General features: G+C 37.5%; 1 long non-coding RNA gene across 1 annotated transcript in view; it reads left to right on the top strand.

Annotated features, from left to right (window-relative positions):
* The window catches only part of LOC102257944, a 12,427-nt gene extending 6,558 nt beyond the window's left edge, over positions 1 to 5,869 (top strand). Inside the window, exons 3-4 of the long non-coding RNA XR_313891.1 lie at positions 5,594 to 5,725; positions 5,838 to 5,869. This is a non-coding gene — a long non-coding RNA (uncharacterized LOC102257944). The remainder of the gene's footprint in view (positions 1 to 5,593; positions 5,726 to 5,837) is intronic.
* Positions 5,870 to 7,091: the final 1,222 nt, after the last annotated feature.

Below are 7,091 nucleotides of genomic sequence, written 5' to 3' on the forward strand. Positions count from 1 at the left end.
ACAAGGGAGTCCTGTCCCTTTGTTCCTTCTCCTGGCTTTTTAGGAACCACAGAGCCCCTTGCATGGAGGTAAAAGACATCTTCCATTTGGCTGCTTCTAAGGCTCTGGTGGTTGGGCTCTTGCCCTTGGATATCATTTTTTTTTTTAACTTTCAAGAACCCAATTTTGAATTTAAAAATATTCACTTATTCTAATATGGTTGTTCTACCAGCAATATTTTTAAAGGTATGAATGTGCCCACTTAGGAGTAAGTCTGCATGGATATCAAATGAGTTAGGGGGAACAATTTAGGAGGTTGTGATGTCCTCCTGTTTGCCATGCTTGTCCTTCTTCTGTAAGGAGAATAATCCCGATTAGACATGCCTAGACAGAGAGGAAGCAGAGATCAATTGTCTATTGTCTAAGGATATGACTCACCATTTCCAGCCTCTCAGTTCCCTGCTCTGCCTGAGGATTTCTTAGCATGTTTCTGCCAAAGTCTCCCCTCCTTCCACACTGAGCCCAGGACTCACCTTTTCCATGGAGCCCTTCCAGAAGACAAAAAACACGAGCCAGCGTTCATCAATGATGCCAGATCGGCTCACCTGCGTTCTGAGCCTCAGTCATGGGTTCAGCCTCTCTTCTCAGGTTCGGGTTCTGGTTCTTACTTTCCTACCCCTCTTAGCCAGAGGCACTGAAGTTTCCCCTGAACGGGCAGCCCAGTTTGATACTAAAGAAAGTATCTGAAATGGGGGCAGCCTCATAAAAAGAATGAAATCTTACCATTTGCAATCGTATGGATGGACCCTAAAGGGTATTATGCTAAGTGAAATAAGTCAGTCAGAGAAAGATAAATGCCATATAATTTCACTTACATGTGGAATCTAAAGAACAAAGTGAACAAACAAACAAAACAGAAACAAACTCATAGTTGCACAGAATAAACTGATGTTTGCCAGGGGGGAGGGGTGTTGGGGGGGGGGCTGGGTGAAAACTGTGAAGTGATGAAGAAGTACAAATTGGTCGTTACAAAATAGTCACAGGGATGTAAAGTACAGCACAGGGAATATAGGCAATAACGTTGTAATGACTGTGTGTGGTGCCAGGTGGGTACTGGGTGTTTCAGGGGGAACACTTTGTAAAGTATGTGATTGTCTAACTATGCTGTACACATGAAACTAACAGAAAGTAATATTGAATGTAAACTGTAATTCCAAAATAATATTAACAAAATAAAATAAATAAAAATATATAACAATTTTAAAAAAGAGTTTAAGAACCCATTGTGGCCCTTGAGTCAAAAAGTTTGCCCACCCCTGGACTCTACCCACTATGCTGTACACATGAAACTAACAGAAAGTAATATTGAATGTAAACTGTAATTCCAAAATAATATTAACAAAATAAAATAAATAAAAATATATAACAATTTTAAAAAAGAAATAGGGCAGCCTCAAGAACAGATATAACTAATTCGATATCAACCCAAATATTCCAAGGGAGGACCTTCCTAAAATATCCCCCCCCCCCCCCCACCCCCGATATAACAAGGGCCTAAGAAATTCCCACCTCTTTTTTAGGTTAAATAAAAAATGTTGAAAGTGTCTTACATAGGATACTAGTCTCCTTAAAGGCTCTATAAAAAGAAACAGCTAAATTTGGTCGGATAAAGCCAGGGCATCCTGCACACTAACTTTCTCCCTTAGAAACTAATACAGCACATAACACAGTAAAGACCCCGACCCTACTAAACTTTATTTACCAGATTGCTTCCGGAACCTTTTGACCACAGATCCAATTTTCTTGTAAAACATATTAGTTCCTCAAAACACGTTGGGAAGTGCAAAGTTCAGGCATTCTCCCCAGCAGGCCTGGGGAGGTGTGAGGAGTAAGGGGGGAGGAAGCAGCAACCATCTGGGTGATGTGACCCATTAACATTTCATCCATTATCCAACTAACTCTTTGAATTAAGAAGACAGCTTTGAGCCCTGACGGTTTGGCTCAGTGGATAGAGCATTGGCCTGCAAACTGAAAGGTCCCAGGTTCGATTCCGGTCAAGGGCATGTACCCTGGTTGCGGGCACATCCCCAGTAGGAGGTGTGTAGGAGGCAGCTGATCAATGTTTCTCTCTCATCAATGTTTCTCTCTATCCCTCTCCCTTCCTCTCTGTAAAAAACCAATAAACTATATTAAAAAAAAAAAAAAAAGAAGACAGCTTTGAGTTTGGCCTGGGGAAGGAAAACAGTGTTTCCAACGTTCATCCATTTCCCAGGAAGGTCTGGTAAGATTGGATGGTGATGTGTGGCCTTGTGAGTGGACAGATGACACTGAGTCCTCTGATGGATGTCTGGTCATTCGAAAGTTAGCAAATGGCCATTCCTAACTTTTCCAGTCACTAACTGCTAGGAATTGTGGGAAGAGCAAGTGGGCTGCATATCAAGATGAGTAATTTGTGGTGGCAGTGGTTCTCAACCTTCTGGCCCTTTAAATACAGTTCCTCATGTTGTGACCCAACCATAAAATTATTTTCGTTGCTACTTCATAACTGTAATGTTGCTACTGTTATGAATCATAATGTAAATATCTGATATGCAGGATGTTCTTAGGCGACCCCTGTGAAAGGGTCATTCGACCGCCAAAGGGGTCGCGACCCACAGGTTGAGAACCACTGCTCTAGAGTCTAGGGAAAGCGTAGGCCTCTCCCCTCAGGCAGAACTGGTTACACTCTAGGCCTTTCAACCTTCCCAGCTGTATGACTCACCCTGTCAGCCCTGTATTTTGTGAAATGGAATTAATAACACTAATATAGAAGTGCTAAAAGTATAAAATGAGCAAGTTTCTCAAAATAACTAATATATTGCCTAAAAAATAGGAGAAACTCTATAACATCTGAAAGAACTTTTAGAAAGTATCTTTATGGATTATGCCTAAAATTTAGCCAAAATTATCACTTTTCATTTTAGATTCAATTTCTCTAGTACAAGTTTAAATCAGGTATTAATTCCCCTCATTATGTCTTAATCTCAACATACAATTTATTCCATACATCTTTTTTTTGTAACAATAAGAAAAATATTCAACCATATATAATTCTTCAGAAATAAATAACAATTTCTGATCAAATTTAAAATGATGGATCTGGACCAATTATACATGGGTGGATATTGGCTTAAATTAATTTTAAAATTATATATACATTTTATAAATATAAAGATTTTCATTAGACATATCTCCTAGTCTTATTTTATTTTTTGGTATTTATTTCATCAGTAGGAAACAAGATATACTTTTTATAAAAGTTAGGCTTAAGATAGAAAGTGTCTCAATTTGGGCAATGAAGAGATGAAATGCCTGGTGGATAGTCATCAGAATTCTGCAGATGCCCAAAGTAGTCCTAAAAAATCAGCTGTGCTTACAGTGTCTAATTCTAACAGTGACATGTTTTTTGGCCCAGATAACATAGTATTTGATACACAAAAGCAAATCAAAACACATCCCCTATGTAAACGCTACTAAAGAAGGCAAATTATACAGAGGTGTTTAGTTCACGTGCCTAACTACAGGCAGCCTAAGTTGAAAAGAATCCCATTATCTCAGCCCTACCATATGTACACGTGCATATCAGTAGAAGAAAAACAAACTCAAAATATGGTCTCAGCTGGTAGAATTGTGAGGCCCAATCTAAACTCTTTAATTGAGGTATTATGTATTATTAGCTTTAATACTTATGACACATACTCCAAACACAGACCCTCAAGTCAGGAAAGAATCAGGCCACTTAGATTTTTATGTTCACAATTTATTAAAAATTAAATAGAGAAATCTCAAAACAAAGCTAAAGAAGTTGGAGTATAATTGAAATGTTTGCATTTAACAGTTTAACATAAAAATATAATGCAATATCAAAACTATCCATTTGATAATAAGTTACCCCCAAAATAATAAATAATACTGAATATAGAATAAGCTACACACACATGTTTAATCATAAAGCAAAACTATGCTCTACTCCAAGAAACTAGGTTAAAAAATATCTATATATTAAAAGCATAATATGCTAATTAGACCAGACGTCCTTCTAGGTGACCTTCCAGACGAAGCTGGGGCTGCGAGGGAAGCTTGGGTCCCAGGTGCCAGAGGGAAACTGTTGCTGGCAGGTGGAGGAACGAAGGCATACTCTTGTGTGAATTTCGTGCATCGGGCCTCTAGTGGTGAAATAAAACTGTATACCAAAACTTTCAGCAAATACATAAAAGGTGTGCAAAAGCAGTAATAATGCTTAACTTTGGGAAAGGGCCTCATCAGATATTAAAACAATGAAAATAAAATTTTACTTTTTATTTTATTATTTTCTGTTCTGTTAGTTTTTATAAACATATGCTTGTCCTAATTTTTATTTTATAAAAAAAATGGCCAAATTCTATATATTTATATTAGGAAATCTACTAAAACATATATGCCTTTGTTACATTTTATCCATAAACAATTACCCCCAAATTAACAATATGTTACTAAAATAATAATACAATGACTTAGCTAATACCGCCCCCCCCCAAAAAAAGAAATAGAAATCATAAAAATCACAATATTTAATCTGTAATAAAGAGAAGTAAGGGAAAACTGAGAAAAGAATACATGGAACAAATAGAAAATAAATAGCATACTCTTAGGTATAATCATACCTATATCAATAATTACATAAATTGAAATGATCTAAACAAGCCAATGCAAAGGCAAATGTCAGATTGGATAAATAAAAAAAGCAATGCTGAACTACATGAAGCATGCTAACTGTAAAGGTACAAATAGGTTGAAAATTAAAGAAATAAAAGGATGGAAAAGGATAGCCAACAGGAAATATGAGTGTAGTGTTCAGAGAAGCAGTCAGAGCTGAAGATGTTGGATCTTCAGAGCCATGTGGCTAGATGAGGTCACACAAGGGATGAGGTGAACCTTGAGCTGTCCTGTTGTTTGCAGGTGGGAAAGATGAGGAAGCAATAAACAGTAAGAAGACTGTGAAGCAGTAGCTGGACAAGTGGGAGGGGACCAAAGATTGAAGTCCTGAGATCCAAATAAAAACAGTGGCAGGAAGTAGTCAACAAATTTGTCAAATCCTCCCTGGGCACTGGTCACTGGATTTAGAAGCCAGGAGTGCATTTGTGACCTGAATGCCAGCAGTTGAGGGTGCGGTGTAAACAAGACTGGAATGAGCTCATGAGAGAACAAGAATTGATGATTAACAGACAAAAAGAACATTTCTTTTGAGGACATTTTCTGTAAAGGGAAACAAATAGGTCAGTAGCTGGAGAAAGCATATGAGATAAAGCAGGAATAGAAAATAAAGCAGTTTGCCTTTGAGTGATAGAATTAAATGAGGATTGCTGTTTTTCTCCTTATCTGTATCGGTATATATTTTCCAAATCCCTATAATGAGAACATGAGTATATGTTGTGTTTATAACAAGAAAATGAATGAAGTATTAGAAAAAGAAAAATATGAAATTTCTCCTCGCCCTTATATATCAGTTTTCCCACTGTATAGACATAGACTCTATTTGCAAGAAAGAAGAATATTGGAAAAAAAGTTTTAAGTTTGTTTGTTTTTAATATTCCAGGCCGCTGCAGCAAGGGACAAGCTATAGAGCCTGCACAATATGCATCAAAATTCAGGTGCCTTGGCGCAGCCTCTCGTGCGTGCCCTAGGCGATAACCAGAGGTGTGGCTGCCACCCAAGAAGTACTTTCAAGGTCTGGAAAGCCTTTCATTTTAGTATCCATCTGTTATGATGATTCAAGTTGTTTACAGTTACTTTGGAATAGAAAATGACTTTAATACCAAGTAATGTTGCTTTTTTTCTAGGCATTAAGAAGCTGTGGAAATAAAAAGAACAATCTCATTTACAGTTACATCAAAAAGAATAAAATACCTAGAAATAAATTTAACCAAGTGGGTAAAAGGCCAGTATATTGAAAACCAAGACATTAATGAATGAAACTGAAGAAGACATAAATAAATGGAAATATATTCTATACTCAAGGATTTGAAGAATCAATATTGTTAAAATGTCTATACTACCCAAAGCAATCTACAGATTTAATGAAATCCCTATTAAAATTCCAATATCATTTTTTAAAGAAATAGGACAAGTACTCTAAAAATTGTAGGGAAACACACACACACAAAAACCACACAAATAAACAAACAAAAACCCCAACAACAATAAAAACGAACAGCCAAAGCAATCTGAGAAAGAAGAACAAAGCCGCAGGAATCACACATGCTGATTTCAAACTACATTGCACAACTATGGTAATTAAAACAGTATGGTACTGGCATAAAAACAAACCTGTAGATCAATGGAACAGAATAGAGAGCCCAGAAGTAAACCTGCCCCTATATGGTCAATCAATTTTTAACAATGGAGCAAAGAATATAACATGGGTAAAGGATGGCCTCTTCAATAAATGGTATTAGGGAAACAGAAAAGCCATGTGCAAAAGAATGAAACTCAATTATTGTCTTACTAGTAGCCCTGCACACGAATCCATGAGCGAGTAGCTTGCTGCAGCTTGCCTCAGCTGGCCACCCACCCACCGTCGCTGGTAGCTCTCTGCTGCTCATAGCTCACTGCCCCACCCTCCTCTAGCTCTCCACCCCTTGTAGATTGGTTGTCATGTTAAGGCGTAATGGAAATTAGCATATTCCTCTCTTATTATATAGGATACCATACAGAAAAATTAACTTAAATGGGTTTTTTGTTTGTTTGTTTGTTTGTTTGTTTTAATCCTCACCTGAGGGCATTTTTCCATTGATTTTTAGAGAGAGTGGAAGAGAGAGGGAAAGAGGGAAAGAAATATGGATGTGAGAGAAACATCGGTTGGTTGCCTCCTGCACTCGCCCTGGAGCCTGCAACCGAGGTATGTGCCCTTGACCGGAATTGAACCTGGGACCCTTCAGTCCTTAGGCCGACGCTCTATCCACTGAGCCAAACTGGCTAGAGCAACTTAAAAGTTTTGTTATTTTATGTGAACAAATCCTAAAGAGTTCCTCATCCATTACCCAACTATAATTCAGACTCTTGTCCAACTGGTAGGTGATAATAATATTGTGACT

Source organism: Myotis brandtii, unplaced genomic scaffold, assembly GCF_000412655.1.
Source record: "Myotis brandtii unplaced genomic scaffold, ASM41265v1 scaffold351, whole genome shotgun sequence".
Classification (NCBI taxonomy): domain Eukaryota; kingdom Metazoa; phylum Chordata; class Mammalia; order Chiroptera; family Vespertilionidae; genus Myotis; species Myotis brandtii.